The following is a 13708-nucleotide window of genomic DNA, read 5'->3' on the forward strand; positions in this document are numbered from 1 at the left end:
TTCCCCAGGTGGGGATAAAGAATTAAATATTTGCGTCACACCTAGGCCTATTTCTGGAAAATTGTCTGAACCTACACAATGAAATAACTTTTTAGCCTTTGGTCACTGTGTAGGCAGATGAGTTAAATATGTAGTGTACCACATGTGTATATTTTAGGTATCCTGCCTTGTGGGATTACAAGAAAGGCTTTAGTTAAGACTTATTAATTTAAAAATGTTAACGATGAAGGCACTTTTTCTTGTCATACATTGCTGCAGTGCCACTAATTTCAGACCAGCCGGAGCATGGTGGTCATCCTGGCATAGAGATATAGTTGCAATATACTTATAACACTTATACTTCAATGTGGTAGGTGCACTGTATGCTCCATTTACAGCGGGCTGACATGAATATTAGAAAAGCCAAACATAGTGTTGTTCTTGACAATGTATAAGTATTGGTATGACAGTCCAAAATACCTAAATTGCAATAATTATGTGTCAGTCTGCACCACAGACACTTTGAGAGGAGCAAGCGCATTCTTAAAAATAAAAATAAATAGAAGGTCACTGACCATGATTCAGGACAGCGATCTCATAACAATTAAAATAATAATGGCACAAATAAACCAGTTCTGGAGTGTAAGAGGTCAAAAAAAGCCATATTGTCTGTCCCCTGGAATGCACAGGGTATAGAAATATAACCTCTAAAATATGGTTCCAAATTGTTACAGATTATGCATAATAATAAAAGGCACCTTGGAACAATCGTTGGCAGAATGTTATAACACTACAACACAAAAGGAGGAGTGTAGCACAACAGGAAAAACAGTAAAAGAGGGCTGGAAACAATTACAGAAGGACTGAATTCTTCAACCCTTAAGACATTTTGAGAAAAAGATTCACCAGGCACGAAGAAGAAGCTTTTATATGATGCTATAATGGATTTGGCATCTTCAGCAATGAATCCCAGCTAGTGGTCAGGCTATCAAGGGACTTTACATTAGAGGGACTTTACATTGTAGATCTCAGAAATTGCATCTAAATTCTTCAGAAATTCCTCATGTTAAGAAGTGAAATTTGGGAACTTTGTACATAGGCCTTACAGCACCCCAAGAGTGATTTCTTTGTTAGGACACAGGTAGAAATCAAATTTAAGAACTCTTTGTATTACCTGTTAAAAGCCCAATACACTGGTGAAATGAGGTTCTAATAAATATTTAAAAAAGTTACTTTTGACCTTCCTAAAGCCTCTAGAGGCTAATTTGAATTAGCCTCCAGGTGCAGCCATCTGAGTGTTTAGGTTCTGATGGGGCTAGAATAGAAAGTTATTTGGGAGCAGTCTCCTCCAGGTGATTAGTATTCCCGTGTTATTATGTTTCTGCTGCTCTCACTTTATACGATAAAGCTCCCTAGGTGGTCCATGATGGGTTCCTTTTTATTACTTATCTGCAATGTTCCTTTCATAGGAAGCATTTTTTATGCGTGGATAGTTGTATGAGATCCTTGGAGTTTGGATTTTTTTCAATCAAAAGTGTTTTTAAACACTATGGGCCTCATGTAGGTAAATAAAATTTACCGGTTCTTAAATACCGAGCCGTACCGAATCGGTAAATTAGAACCGGTAAGTTATATGTAGGTAAAAATTCGGTAACAGTTACCGATTCGGTAACATTCGGTAATCACGAATCGGAATTCACCGAATCGGTAAATACCGAGGTGGTATTTACCGAATCTGAAAATACCGAGGTGGTATTTACCGAATCGGAAAATACCGAGGTGGTATTTACCGAATCGGAAAATACCGAATCGGTATGTACGGATTCGGTAAATAAAATCACATGACTTGACGAAACAGCTAATCCTGTGCAACGACAGCCCACCCAACCAGGAAGTGCCCACACCCAGGCAGGTGTACACAATTAGCCGAAGTGGCCACACCCAGGCAGGTGTACATAATTAGCCGACCCTGGAGAGGCTTGGAGTGCAGAGGAGAGGCAGGGAGCCGTTGCATGTGCGAGCGGGTAAACGAACAGCATGTCCAGCCAGAGAACACAGAAAGACGGAGGGGAAAGGAGGAGGAAGCTGAAATTTAGCCCCAAGGAACTCCAGGTGCTGGTGGAGGAGGTGGTGAAGCAGCACCAGAAGCTGTTTGGAAGGCAATCCCTGCAAGTGCCTGAGGCGGAAAAGCGCAACATATGGCTGGCCATCCAGGCGCAGGTCAATGCTGTGGGAGTGACCCACAGGGACATTGAGGTCCTCAAAAAGCGCTGGTATGACCTGAGGATTGTAACCAAGAGGAAGATGGGCGACATCCAGAAGGAGGCCAGCCAGACCGGAGGTGGAACCAACAGGGCACCTGCCCTCACCGAACTGGAGGAGCTGGTGGCGGCCACAATCCAGCAGGAGAGCGTCGTGGGTCTTGGGGACGCCGACAGCTCTGCCAGAGCCGCAACACACCAAGGTAAGACGAAAGCACAGCAATGTAGCCCCCCCTACCCCTATCCCACATCCCCCATTGTGAAACGAGAATCACACTGCAGTCCACACGTGTCAGTGCAGACAGGCAATGCATTCCGGGAGATGTAGTCAGGGCAACACTAACCATGACGTAAATGTCACAGGGCAACAAGGCATGTCACGCACTCGAGGCACAAGGAGACAGAGGACATATTGGAATGTGAAATGTTTTATTGTGACGCTTGCAATGCAGCCCTTCGGGGACACTGAGCCAATGTTGTATTTCTGTCCACAGATGTGACATCATGCAGGACAGGGCATGCTGCAGGAGAGACGGCACACCGGCCACAAGTATCACCTCTAGCCAGCACAAGTACAGACCAGGGAGCAGGCCCACTGGCAGCCGCACCACCAACACAGCCAGCCTCGCCGCACCCAGAGCCAGCATCACCTCACCGAGAGCCAGCATCACCACAACCAGAGCCAGCATCACCACAACCAGAGCCAGCATCGCCACTCATGTTCGAATCACCGGCCACATCTCCGCTTGCAGGTGTGAGAATGAGGAGGCGTCCAGCAGCCAGGCTACGAGCCTTAGACACCTCGTCAGACGACAGCATGGGCCCAGAAGACCGCACCGGGCCCCAGGAAGGGAGCCATGCCACTGTGCCCCACACCTCACAGGCAGCACAGACGGGAGCAAGAGGGCGCCGCAGGTCGCGTGTCCAGAGTCCACCAGCACCCACTGACGGCCATGGTGTCTTCTTGGGTCTCGAGGGCCAAATGTTGAAGCAACAGCGCCTGCAATCAAAGGCAGTCATGTCAGTCCAGAGGCACATGCGGGTGATGAGGACAACATTAGTCAACATGGACAGTAACATTAGCGGCATGGCTGCGGGCATTCGGGACATGTCCCAGTCAATCCAGCAGTTGTGCAGCAAATTAGATGCTGACATCGAAGCACGGCGCCGGGAACGCCAGAGAAGGGACACTACCAGCAGGGCACTCAACCGTCTGGCAACTGCGACTTCTCTACTGTGCCGGCGCTCTGTGACGATGCAGGAGGGCCTAACACAGTGCTGCAGCGACCTGTCTCGGGGGATGGTGCAGGTGACAAGTGCACTAGGGGTGCTAATGACTAGTCAGGCGTCGACAACTGCTGCAGGGGATGCTGCGGAGAGCATCGACACCAGCAGCAGCATCACACCCCCCGTCCCAGAGGCACGCAGGAGCAGCAGGCGGCTTGGGGTTGGCTCTAGTGAGGATGCACAGGCCGTGCAATCCACCACTGCAGCGCGTATGCGCAAACATTGATGTAGCCCTGCTAAGCCACTTCCCATTGGGTGACGTAACCCTGGACATACTCCTTGTATAGATGGTATATTGCCTGATTGGCCTGTTCATGTGTTCATGGCGTGGTGCCACATTAAAACTACGTCAGTACTTCTCACAACTCGCTGTGTCCCCTCACTTACTCAGAAATAGTTGCATGTGATCTCTGCCCGTCTCTCTCTCCCATCGATTGCAGTTGGCACTCTAGCTGCGTTGCCCTCTGGCTGGCCTGACTCATCCTCGTTGTCCTCAAAATATGTTAGTTCCACATCTGTACCTTTTTTCGTGGCAAGGTTGTGCAGCATTGCACAAGTGGCAATAATCTTGCAGCAGGTGATGGGTTTGTACTGGCGTGCGCCTCCGCTCTTGTGCAGGCAGCGGAACCTGCTCTTCAGTAGTCCAAACGTGCGCTCCACCACATTGCGTGTTGTTTTATGTGCCACGTTGTATCGTCTCTCACTCTGGGTTGCTGGGTGTAGGTAGGGAGTGAGGATGAATGACCGGCATGCATATGCACTGTCGCCTGGATGAGTAAAAGGGAACCATCAGTAACATGCCTCTATACACTATGATTTGCATGTTTCAAGGGGCGTCACTGTTACTTACCTAGCAGGTATCCCTCTCCGAATTCTCCGGCACTCAGTCGTGTGTAGATCCCACTGTTCTGGAAGATGTAAGAGTCGTGGGTGCTCCCAGGAAACTTTGCAACAATATCTGTGATGATGTTCCCTGCATCACAGATCACCTGCACATTGATGGAGTGGGTGGACTTCCTGTTCCTGTAGATGTGCTCTGTATCAGCTGGTGGACAGATTGGGATGTGTGTACCATCAATACAGCCGATGACATGGGGGAACTGTGCCATGTGATAAAAGTCTGTTTTTGTTTTCTGCAGTGCAGCCTGTGTGTTTGGGAAGCTTATGTAGTGGTGCATTCTCTGCATCATGGCATCCAGGAACTTCCTGAAGAAACGTGACAGGCAACTCTGGGATACCCCACCCACCGCAGCTATCACCACCTGATAACTGCCGGATGCCAACAGATGTAGGCTGCAGAGCACCTGCACATGTGGGGGTATGGCGTGCGCCCTTCTTATTGGCTGGTCCAGGAGTGGGTGAAGGTCCCTGATTAAGTCCATGATGGTTTCGGGGTGTAGCCTGTACCTCTCATGTATCTCTGCATCAGTCAGCTGGAATAGTGTGATGCGCTGTCTGTAGATTTGTTCCTCCCGTCGCCACACCCTCAGTCCTGCTGCCTGTAGACGTAGGCGCCTTGCAATGACGTACATGGCGGCCATGTTGTCCACGCTGTTGCATTTTGGGTTTGCCTATATGCATTGTTGATGGTTACCACCTGCTTTCAATCCGTGTTAATTACCGACTCTTATTTACCGATTTTCCTGGATTTCTTAATTACCGAGTGCTCCTACATGTCATTTTAAATTTTACCACTTCATATTTACCACTTCATGTTTACCGATTCGTTAATTATGTATTCGGTAAATCTGATTCGGTATTTTGGAATTCGGTAAATATGAATCGGTATTTACCGCCTCATATTTACCGAAAAGTGGTTTTTGGACTCCTACATCTCACTTGTCTGAATACCGGTCGGTAACGGCATATTTACCGAAAATCGGCCGTTACCGACCGGTATTTGGCTACCTACATGAGGCCCTTAGTGTTAATAGAAGCTATACTTTGCATAAGTTGCCATGAACATAAAGCTTCAGAATACATAATTGCACCATTTTTCATATTTTAAAAATCTAATTCAGTGCTGAAAACAGATTTTTGTTAAACATGATATTAAGATGATTTTATTAACACTTGCATTCCTCTGTCTTAAATTCTGGACAGCAATTGATTCATTATAGCCAGTATCCCCCTCCTTCAGTGGCAGTAATACATTATTTGATAAAGTGTTAAATACCTTTCCCGGAAGAGAACATTAGCCTTTTCTGCTGGCTATCTCCTGGTAAGAATGCAGCAAAGGGTTCATTGCAGGCCCTTTAACCCTCACTGTCCTAGGATGTCAGCAAGAGTAGTATAGAGGAACATCAATGATATGCCAATGACCTCACTGAGGCCTGATAGTAGACATGATTGCAAATAAGGTCCTAGCAGAATGGTTGCATTTTCCAAGAAAGGCCATTACCACTCACAGGAGGAGTGGACCGGGCCACAGGATCAGTGAGGTTTGTTTTTCTAGGGGGGGTCCCGTATTTAAATAGGATAGCCCTCAGTGGTAATTCAGAGGTCCATACACTTACAATGGTGTTCTGTCATCTTGAAAGATCCGCAGAGCTGGAATATCTGGTATGGTTTGCCGAAGGGCAACAGTGACAATTGAAAAAGAAGTATGATTTTCCTATGGACACATTCTTGAGACTGGATTATACAGTATCTGTTACGAGGCACTCACCTGTGCTCCAGATTGTTTCACCTTGATGACGATGTGACCGATGAGAGGACAGGTCCCCAATCCCTCTAGAAACTAGCAGCGTGATACCAAGATATAACTTAGGATCAGTCCGGTAGTCTCAGGGGGGAAAAGTGGTTGGGATGACAAGAGAAGAGAAACAAGAAGATTCCAGCGGTCTTCTTTTAGGGGGACCAGGGCTTCTGAGGGCTTGAGTATTCACAGGATACAATAAACAGGAATGTAACTGGATAGTGGCTTGAGTTTTCTACTAGACTGCTAAGTACAAAACACAGAAGAAAAACAGTGTGTATTTCTGTGAGGCATTATCTTCTTACAGTTATCATAAACTTGTAACCAAAAGTCTCCAATAATTCTTACCTACAGACTACATAGGTTTCAACAGAATTTTGGGTTGATCTAACAATCTACTTGTCGATTTATGCAATCTGCAATAAACAATACAATCATTAACATACTGTCAAATAAGTTTAACAATCATGATAGCATTTAGTTATGTTCATCAGCATAGGTACCTGATTCCTTATATGCTCAGCTTAGGATCAGATGCCTTGAGTGCACAAAAGTTCAAATAATGCCAAAACAACCTTCTGCCATAAATGAACAAAATACTGCATACAAAATAATAGTAGTCAAAAACACATCTGTGCTGTTGTGATTCTTAAGGCTAACTTTGCTTTGCGATAACTATTTTCACACTTTTAAAAAGGCACAATCTTCTTTGTTTTATAAATGTTAATAGTTTCTGGGTACTACAGGAAAACTCACCGTAACACTCGAGATGAAGTGTTTTTCCTTCTGTCCAAAAAATATATTTCTAATAATATGCGCAGTTCAAGGAGCAATGTTCCAAGTTCTAAAACAAATGTTCCAAGTTCTAATGTAAGCAGACTCACCGTGGGATATTTGTCTTCCAAAAAAATACCTTAAAGCATGTTTTCTCTGTGTGCTTCTGTTAAGGGAACACAACACGGAAGAAGACGTTGGACCAGAGACTCAGCACGGAACCAGGAAGCCAGGAAATTGCTGATGCAAGGCTGTCAAGAAGGAGATGTCGATCGGAAAAGCTGGAGCCAGGTAAGTGTGTTGAAGCAACGAGGCCAAGCACTGAATAGTGATGGGGAGTGCTTTAAATAGGCTCCTAAGCAGGTGCTGGGTGTGGTCCTGGGTGTGGCCCAACTGTCTTTCAGGCCCAGGGTTTGTGGCAAACCGGGTGTGGCTTCCAACTGTCTTTCAGGTCCAGGGATTGCTGGGTGTGGTCCTGAGTGTGGCCCAACTGTCTTTCATGCCCAGTGTTTGCACAGAATAACTACACATTATTCTATTACTTATGGAATGATAGAGCCACAGTTTAAGAACATGACATAATACATGAACATAATTTACAGTAAACACATATATGAACAGGATGGTATTCCATGAGTTGAAATGGAAGAAATCCATACATTAACAGGATGCCTTCTACAAGATACCAGTGTTATATTACCATTTACTCGTTTCTGCTGATATGTGTTCAAATCAAGGTGGACAGGGAAGGAGACGTGCATGGGACAATGCACCTGTAACAGTTCCCCCCCACAAAGGACGCCTAACTGGACATGGTTTATCAGGATGGAGGGCATGAAACCGTCTGATTAATCGATCAGCATGTACTTGAGAAGTGAGTTCCCATGGTCGTTCAGAGGCATCATAACCCTTCCAATCAATAAGATAATGTAACTTTCCCTGTATTCTTTTTGAATCAAGGATACACCGAATCTCAAATTCTGGATGATTATTTATGATAATTGGAGGTGGAGGGGTATCTTTCCTTGTTAAGGGACGGTGTTGTTTCACTAGGGACACATGAAAAGTGGGATGAATTGTGAGATCATCTGGTAACTGTAATTATATGGTGACTGGGTTTATAACCTGCTTCACTGGGAATGGTCCAATAAATCTGGGCTGTAATTTTCTAGGACCTTCTAACTGTATTACAGGCTCGGGTGACCTATCTTTATCTACTTGGATTTTGGCCTGTATTTTATGCTTAGCAAGACATCATTTAGCTTTCTCCTGCATGGTATGTAGTTGAGCGAGGCTCTGAGACTGATGGTAGAGTTATCGTGGATGGCAAAGATAAGGTAGGAAGGGACCGTGGATGCTGACCAGTCAAAAAATAAAATGGTGAACACCCTAATGCAGAATGAATACTATTATTGTACGCAAACTCTGCTAACGGGAGGGCTTCTTCGCAACTTGACGTCAGAGTAGATGTTAAACAACGTAAACTTTGCTCCAAGTACTGATTAACTTTTTCAGTCTGTCCATCGGTTTGTGGATGGAAAGCGGAACTTAATGCCACATCAATTCTTAATTGAACACACAGGGTTTTCCAGAATTTGGAGTTAAACTGGGGTATCTCGATCGGATATTATTTTACTGGGCAGACCATGCAACCTTACCACGTGATTTAAGAAAATAGTACTAGATTCCACGGCTGTGGGTAATTTAGTGAGTGGAACAAAATGACTCATTTTGGATAGTAAGTCTACAATTGCCAGGATGGTTGTGCATTGGGTAGGTCAGTGACAAAATCCACGCTAATAGTGTGCCAGGATGCCGGTGGAATGGGTAAAGGATGTAGCAAACCCGCAGGTGCAATTTGTTGGGTTTTATTTTGTGCACAGGTTGGACATGATTTGACAAATTCGAGGACATCATCTTGAATGTTTTCCCATCAAAAGTTTCTTGTGCATAACTCCAACGTCTTGTGTGAACCTGGATGTCCTGCTAAACCAGAATCATGGTGCCAGGCAATGATTTGTTGTCTCAATTCTTTTAATGGAATAAACCAGTGTTACATTACCATTTACTCTGTTTCTGCTGAAATGTGTTCAAATCAAGGTGGACAGGTAAGGAGACGTACATGGGACAATGCACCTGTAACAGTATCACTATGCTTTCCTGTTTTTAGTTTCTATTTTTGGTAAATTCTGGTGGTTTTTTTTCAGTGTTTTCAAGTGATTTCAATACCTTAGAAATACAGTGGCTATCAGTGGTTGCACATTTTCACGCCATTAAAAACAACAGAAACAGTGTTTTTCCGGTATTTATGGAACGTGTCGCTTTTATTATTGCTTGCTTACTGCACTGATAGTGCATGGTATATAGGCAGTGTACATACAGTGTATATAAGGTCCAAATACATTTTTGCAAATAAAACTTATTGTAGTACACCATACAGTACTTCTTTAGTGATGCTTTGGTCATGTGTGCTCACTCTTTCCTTCTCATGTAAACTTTTTTCTGTGAAATGGCCCTCTCAACATTGGCACTTGAGACAGGCAATGCCAAAACAGCCAGTACACAATTTGCTAACTCTGGCCACTGACATAGCTTTCCATGCCAATACTGGTGCACTTGAAGATTTGATTCTTTGGGCAGGTTCTGCAACATTTACATTAAACTGGGAGCTTATGCCCTGAGAGTTATTGAAGTGGTCAAAAGTGAAGCAGCACATTCGAAACTACGCAGAATATTCCCTTTGCGGAAAGGATCTAAAACTTGTACAGAGTACCACAGTGAGGTGTCATTTACTTAAAATACCATGGTTGGTGAAGGGACATTTCTATACATCATTGCAAGCCATTTCTCATACATTGTAAAATAAAAGCTCCAGAATTGCTCTTTAACATTGCTTTGCTTACCAAGTGGCAAGCACTCTAACATGGAACATGTTGCAATGCCAAATTCACTAAAGGTGTCTCCCGCCTACTCTCAAGGAGATGTTTCACATCTACACTAAGTATGCTGAACACTTGGCAGACAAGTGTTTTCAGACTCCAATTTGTTTTATTATGTCCACTACAGCAGTTATGTTTTCCTGTAAAAATCTAAGAATGCAGTAGAGTTTTCTTTCCTTTTCACATCACTATCAAAATGTTACCAAAGATCCTCACATTTCTTGCCTTTGGCATCATTACTCATCAAAAAGTCTGTAAACGGTTGCCACATGGATAATACAGCAGTCACAGCCCCTTCCCTTGGACTGAGAACATCAGCTAAGTGTAAGTGACACAGTTGGGATGACTGTTTCGTTGATGCTACACAAAGCACAAAATGAGAAATATTTGTGTTTTAGTTCCCGCACAAAACAAAGCAATGCATCAAAATGGACTAAAAAGTCAAAAACAGTCTTCATCAACTCTGAAGATTGTAAGGATGCTTTCAGTATACCATCTAGTATGTGGCAAGGATCTCTTACAGGGAAGCACTTCAGCTAAGGTATCTGTTTTGACAGGTCATCAAACAACTTTTTCATATACATAGCTGAATCACTGCAAATGCAAACAATATCACTCCAATCTTTGTTGAACATGGAAAGAACCTTTTTGCAGCAGAATCTCAAGAGACACTGTGTTCCATGTTTTCAAAAATTCTGGTGTCATGTTTTCACCACTATTCCAGATTTTTGGTTATAGCACTCTTTTCACATATACTTGACACTATTCCTTGCATTGGATGTTTAAAGCCTGAGGTGTTGGCAATTAACCTACTATCAATACTTACTCATTAGAAACTGGGGGTTGATGTATCAAGGGTTTTTACCCATTCTCTGTGGGTGAATGTGATGGCACATATTGGGAAAGATTCTTGTGAATCCAGCCATTTTACCTATCAGTGAAATGATCAAACGCATCCAAAATATCAAATATGATTTTGATATTTCCTGATTCTATACAGTTTATAAAATAATTAACCCAGACCTAAAACATGCTTCTAAAGCCCCTACTTTAAACCAAAGACCACAAAACTGAAAAAATCGAAAGGAAGAACAATATTTTAGTGACATCCCTACACAACAAAACTCAAGCAAAATAATGTTAGCCCAGTCTTTCTTGCTGCTACCTTGTAGAACAGTTACATTGTATTGGGCCCTTCAGGAAGAAAAAAAAACAAGCCTTTCACTCACCTTTTCCATTCTTTGAATGAGATTTAGTTTGTGGTTGTGCAGGTGTGCAGGTAGTCCTGGATTCAGGTGAAGATGCAGGGCTCAAACAGCAGGGCTGGCCTCTTAGGGCTCAGGGCAGACTGCAGGCAGCACAGCAGTCCTTCCAGGTACAGCAAAGCAGTCTTGCAGAGTGTACAGCAGGTCACCGCAGCAGGTAGTCCTCTGAGAGTTCTTATGCAGGCCCAGAAATCTATCTGCAGAGTGGTTCTAAGGGTCCTATTTTTATACCAAGTTCTTCCTTTGAAGTTTCTAGAAGTTTCTTCTTTGAAGTGCATGCAATTTCTTGACTCCAATTCCTTGGCTCCTAACTTGCTCCTAACTGGCTTCAGTGACAATGAAGGTAATAAACCCTTTGGGCCCGATTCACAGAACAAACTTAAGACAAAATCCTAAACTTAGTACCATTTTGGTATTCACAGAATGCACTTACTACTTTTGCGATTCACAGAATAAACTTACTACTTTTGCTATTCACAGAATGGATTTACGACTACTAACTGTACGTCCGCACTCGGGCTGGAAATTCCGGCCCAGAGGCGGAGCTTCCGGCCCTGGAGGCGGAGCTTCCGGCCCGGAGGCGGGGCTTCCGGGCCAGAGGCGGAGCTTCTGGCCCCGAGGTGGAGATTTTGGCCATGGTTAAATCTCCGCCACTGGCCGGAATCCCCACTTCCGGGCCGGAAGCTCCGCCTCCGGCCCGGAAGCCCCGCCTCTGGCCCGGAAGCCCCGCCTCCGGGCCGGAAGCTCCGCCTCCAGGCCAGAATTTCCGGCCCGAGTGCGGACGTACAGTTAGTAGTCGTAAATCCATTCTGTGAATAGCAAAAGTAGCAAGTTTATTCTGTGAATCGCAAAAGTAGTAAGTTCAATCTGTGAATACCAGAAGTAGTAAGTGCATTCTGTGAATACCAAAATGGTACTAAGTTTAGGATTTTGTCTTAAGTTAATTCTGTGAATCGGGCCCAAAGTGTGAAGGCAGAATACAGCCTATTCAGTTGCAAATGGGGGTGTGCCCAGCTGCGAACCCCCATCCAGCCAGCAGATAGACCATTTAGGCACACCTTATCCTTTTATTGTGTGACTGTCTGGGAGGAATTCACAAAGTATGTCAGCTACACCCAGTCATGTGACCCAGGAGGGACTACAGGCACCAAATGGCTAAGAACAGGAAAGCACCAACTTTAAAAAAAGTTGCATTTATAAAATTGTAATTTAAAATTCGACTTTACCATTAAAAAAGGCTTTTTATTACAACTACATAGGTACCAAACATGAGTTCCTTACCTGGTCCCAAACAAACATTAGAACATATTAAATGTAATAAGGCAACCCAATGTCATTCTATGAGACAGGTAGGCTTCCCTGTAGTGAAAAATGAATCTAGGAATTTTTCATTATCAGGACATACATAACTTAAAGGTACATGTCCAACCTTTTAATTACAAGGCACCCTGCCAAATGCGCTACCTAGGACCTACCTTAGGGCTGACATAGGCAATAAAATGGGAGATTAGGGTTAGGTAAGGAGGTTCTATTGCCAGTTTAAAACTGCATTCAAGCTTCAATGGCAGGCCAGGGAAATATTTTAAGTTGCTACTTAAGAGGGTGGCACAATAAGTGCTTCAAGTCCAGTAATAACAGGCCCTGGGTATGGTATATCACACTACTAGGGACATATAAGTAAATTAAATATGCCAATCTGGCATAGGCCAATGAAAAAATATTTAGGGGCGAAAGTACAAGCAATTTAGCACTGAAAAATGAATGAATTTCAGAACAAAATAGAGGTAAGTAGGTAAAATGTTTGGGGGAAGGCCACCCTAAGGCCGACAGGACTAACAGGAGCAGATTCACATACATAAATAGAAGTTCAAGTTTAAGCTCTATTTTCTCAGAGAAATAATAATAAAACAATGCCAGTAAAAGTACTAAAATATTGTGCTATATTTGCACTAGTTCAGGAATTAAAGTAAATAGTTGACAACCCTATCAACAGCAAAAAACGATTTATGACATAGAGGAATTTTGATGTCAAAAATTGTGCTTCAAATCAAATGAAAATTAGGCCTGGGCGGTAAATTCCGTTCCGTTCGCGGAATTTGCAGAATTTGGGTAATTTCGCATACCGCGGAGAACGTGAAATTGCCCAAAAATCTGCGTTCCGCGACTTCGCGAAATTTTTAGCTTTTTCGCGTTCTCAATATGCGTGTTCGCGAGATATTTCACCCCGAGCACGCAAACAGCGATCGCGAACAGAAAAAAAGTATAGCGAACAAGCAATTACGCGTGTTCGCGGAATTTCTGCGTGTTCGCGGTGATTTTTTACCGTTTCGCGGAGATTTGCGGAACGCGATTACGCAAATTCCGCCCACCCCTAATGAAAATCTGCCTTAAATAGAAAGATTCTGCTTGTTTAATAGAAAAATAGAAAACATGGGGAGGACATGTTCTAAATCAAGGCATTCCATTCCAGGTCAAACACAGTTTCATCATATGCAATGTTTTCAT

This window comes from Triturus cristatus, chromosome 4_2, assembly GCF_964204655.1.
Source record: "Triturus cristatus chromosome 4_2, aTriCri1.1, whole genome shotgun sequence".
Classification (NCBI taxonomy): domain Eukaryota; kingdom Metazoa; phylum Chordata; class Amphibia; order Caudata; family Salamandridae; genus Triturus; species Triturus cristatus.